The sequence below is a fragment of the Triticum urartu genome, chromosome 3A (assembly GCF_056163025.1).
Source record: "Triticum urartu cultivar PI428250 chromosome 3A, HENAU_Tu73, whole genome shotgun sequence".
Lineage (NCBI taxonomy): Eukaryota > Viridiplantae > Streptophyta > Magnoliopsida > Poales > Poaceae > Triticum > Triticum urartu.
Window position 1 is genome coordinate 577,433,842 of NC_141875.1, and position 3,797 is coordinate 577,437,638.

The window sequence follows — 3,797 nt, forward strand, 5'->3', positions numbered from 1 at the left end:
AGTTTTCTCTACCGTCACCATTCTCCCCAACAACTTCTTCATCTTCATCATCCAATCCAATGAATTGATTGGAGTTTGAACCATCATTTTTCTTCAACCTCTTGTTACCAACTTTGTTACTTTGAGGTCTTCCACAAGTTAATTCCACTTTGGTTGGCCATTCAATTTCATCCAACAATGGCTAAAACTGAATGGTTTCATCTCGGTTTGTTGGTACAAAGTGGCTGCCAACACCATCCATCAAACAATAAAGTAATCCGACATAAAAACTAGCAATGCAAATTATGACGAAACAGAGCAATTAAACTTATGTGACTTTGGACTCTAATCCCACTTTGATTCTGGCCAAGCACGGAAGCATAGTGGCCGACAAACTTGTTCGCGTTGTCTTGGATGGTGGGCCATCTATGTTGGAGAGAGGCCACATTGCAAGTGGTATTGATAGGATGCATCTCCACATATTCCTTGTTTTCATGATAATGTTTGTGGATCTTCTCTTAATAATATTTGTTGCCCTCTTGATCCATGTCACATATAGGGTCCATGCTTGTGGCCCACCAAGATTTAACCAACAAAACATCCTCAAATGTTGTGAATGTCAGACCTCTTGCCTTAGGTATCTTTGTCGTCCTTTTCTTGTTAGTGCGTGATGTTCTCCCAACATCAAACGTAAGACAATTTGGATCCCGCAAGGCATTCCATAGGGTTTGTAGATTCTCGACCCTCAATGATCATGCCCAACATGAAATTCTCTTATAATGATTATGATTCCAAATAAACCAACAAAATATGCCACTGATTGATTCAAGGGCATATGCAATTATTTGATCCAATGGCATAGCAAATATATAACGGACGAAACGATACAAATGGAGCAAAATTTGAATTGTCTCCTACTGGGACATTCCGTCGAACAGGATCTAGGCAAACCGGGCGCCGACAACATCCATACTTGTCCGCATCCGTTGGAGTTGCAGTGAGTCACACACCTCGTCGTCCCGCGCCTCCGTTTGTGTAAATGCGTCTAGAATCGTCCAGGTGGCCGTTGGATCATTGCCGGTCACAAGCGGATGGTGGCTTCCTTGTCAGCTGCAGGATGGACGGGCACGGGGCGACCGGGCGCAGTGAAGGGGACACATCCTCGTTGGTGTCCTCAACATCCTTGGCTACCACTTCCCTCTCGCGCTGCTTCCTTCGCCGCACCCTCCGGGTGATGTTCTTTGCCTTGTAGCTCGTCGCCACGGACGGGAGCCCCACAAACAACGCCGAGGCAACATCCATGTCAGCGGTTTGGGGCTGGGTGACGACAACATCTAGGGCGACGCATATGATGGAGCAAGGATAGAGGACGGTGAGGGCTCGAACGCAGAAAAAAGAAGGATGAACGCAGGAGGAGGGCGTTGGATTTTGACGAACTTGGTCAATTATATGGAATTTATGATGGGTCCAGTCTGTCTGGTCCGACATGACGAACATGCCTGGATGGGTCAGGCATCCTCATATTCATCCTAGACATGGGCCGTGTTTGGATTCATGGGTTAGAGTTAGTTTGGGTTAGTCTAGACTCAACTAACCCAAAAATATCCAAACATGAGGGTTTGGTTGGGTTAGATACATCTAACCCATCCAAAAAACTAACCCACCCAAAAGGTGCTTATTTGGATTAGTTCTTCTCGGCACCACTAAAAAAACACATTTTTCTTTCGCTCTTCCGCAGCAGATCCCTTCTCACTTCCCCGAAGTTTCTCATCCTCTCCCTCACTCCCTCTCACACCGCCCATGAAGACGCCTCACCGTATCCGCGCTCCATCTAACCCTGCCATCCAAACACCTCTTTGATTAGAGTTAGTTCAGGGTTAGAATGTAACTCTAACCACTAAGAGTTAGAGTATCCCAACAGGGCCATGGACCAAGCTTTCTGGCCTGGCACGTATAGAAGGCGTTTGAGGGCGCAGGGTGTACGATGCTCTGACATAAGTGAAGCTGTTTCTCAAGGACCGACGAAATATCTCACCACAACCCCAAATTCAGGCACCAGAATGAGTTTGAACAAGTAGATAAAAAACCACAGGTAAAGGCAGGCTCAGTGGAAACCACAAAACCTGTATATGAACAATCTGGTTAAATACGAGAGAATACGGCTAGTAATGCGGATCAATTTGCTAACGCTCAATCGATTCGTAGTGCACAGTGATCAATTTGCTAAATGCTAATGCTTAACATCTGCTCAAATACGAGAGGATACAGCTTCACGCGGATCTTTGCATAACTGGAGATACATATTTAAACCAAAATCAGATCTCGCGAAATTAGACTCATACTTGAAATGAACTCGTTGGTCCAAGAAGGCTACCAGATCTCGCGCGGGCTCAAACACCAGATCCGGGCGACGCGAGGAAGGAGAGCAGCCTGTGCGAAGTGTTGCCGCTTGACACGGAGCTCGAGTCGTCGAGGAAGAGGTCCTCGGGCATGCGGAACGCGCCGTGCACCGCCACCAGCGCGCCGCCGACGAGCAGGCCGGAGATGATGAGCGAGGCGACGGACGTGAGGAAGAAGGCGAGCAGCGACGAGACGAGGAGGCCGAGCAGCGTCTCCCGGTCGGTGAAGGTGCGGCCGAAGAGCACGACGGGCTGGTCGGGCGCGCGGAAGACGTAGAGGAAGCACCAGGCGCCGAGGATGCTGAGGAGGACGAGGAGCGAGATGGGGTGCGCCAGGAGGGAGGCCGCGAGGGAGAAGGCCACCACGGCGGCGTAGTTGACGCGGAAGTAGCCGAGGTTGCGGCGCAGCCGCGAGGTGGCCTCGGAGAGGGAGTCCGGCCGCGAGATGGCGGAGCGGTCGATGAGCTCCGTCCAGGGGCGGCGGTCGGCGAGCGAGCGCCGCGCCGTGTCGGAGACCCTGCTGAGGAAGAGCCGGAAGGCCGGCGTGGCGAGCGCGGAGTCGGAGAGGCCGCCGCCGGAGGATGGGGCAGAGCCGCCGCCGCCGGAGGAGGGGTTGGTCACCGGGAGCAAGGGCTGCGGCGTCGGTGCGGCGGCCATGGCGTCTGCTGCGGGGGGAATAGATTCCGCGGATTGATTGATGGGCACGCTGGGCTGGGCCAGCACTTTTATGATTCCGAGGATTGGTGGCTCTACGCCCGTCCCACCTCACACAGTGGGTGCTGGACTAACCCACAAGTCATTTGCGTTCTACGTGTCGTGATTATGACCTGATTAATGAGTGACTCGATCCGCAAAGCTGGAAGAAAGGGATGTTAACGGGCGGCAAGCCCGATTAGCTATCTCTAGCTTGAAATTGAGAGGGTGTTTGTTTCTAGGGATTTATTGGTTTAGGGACTTAAAAAAATATTTATAAGTCTCATCTAAACCAAACATGAAGGACTTATAGGGACTTAAAGTGGGTCCTTCACTAACAGGTTTCTTCAGAAAACTCTATCTATTCTCGTGTGGATGGCAAGCAGACCTATATTTCTTGGTTTCAATAGGACTCCTTACGAGCGCGGGTGAATTAGAGAATAGACAGAGGTCCGTTGGCATGGGACTTATGAAATAGGACTCTCAAGGAGGGACTTATAGGGACTTATAGTTGTAATGTGGTCTTTTAGTACATGTTAAGTCTCAGGAACCAAACATGTAGGGACTTTTTAGGAACTTGAGAAAAAAAGAATCGCAAGTCGCGATCAAAATTCGGCGAGCACCACTACGCCCCATGTCTTGTTCGACGGAATGACACAGCAGTGCACAATGTTTTTGCTCATTTCCGATCAATACCTTGCATTCTCATGTGGGGCATTATCAATT

The 3,797-nt window shown here is 50.1% G+C and overlaps 1 pseudogene across 2 annotated transcripts; it reads right to left on the bottom strand.

The window, feature by feature from the left end:
- Positions 1-1,422: 1,422 nt before the first annotated feature.
- On the bottom strand, positions 1,423-3,154 carry LOC125545181 (PRA1 family protein B1 pseudogene; annotated as a pseudogene). 2 transcript variants are annotated; one of them, XR_015598559.1, is made up of 2 exons: positions 2,354-3,154; positions 1,423-1,816 (listed from the first exon to the last, which is right to left on the bottom strand). The product of XR_015598559.1 is annotated as a PRA1 family protein B1 pseudogene, transcript variant X2 (transcript). The 2 variants fall into 2 exon arrangements; XR_015598558.1 differs by lacking the exon at positions 1,423-1,816 and adding an exon at positions 2,059-2,269.
- Between the last annotated feature and the right edge of the window lie 643 nt (positions 3,155-3,797).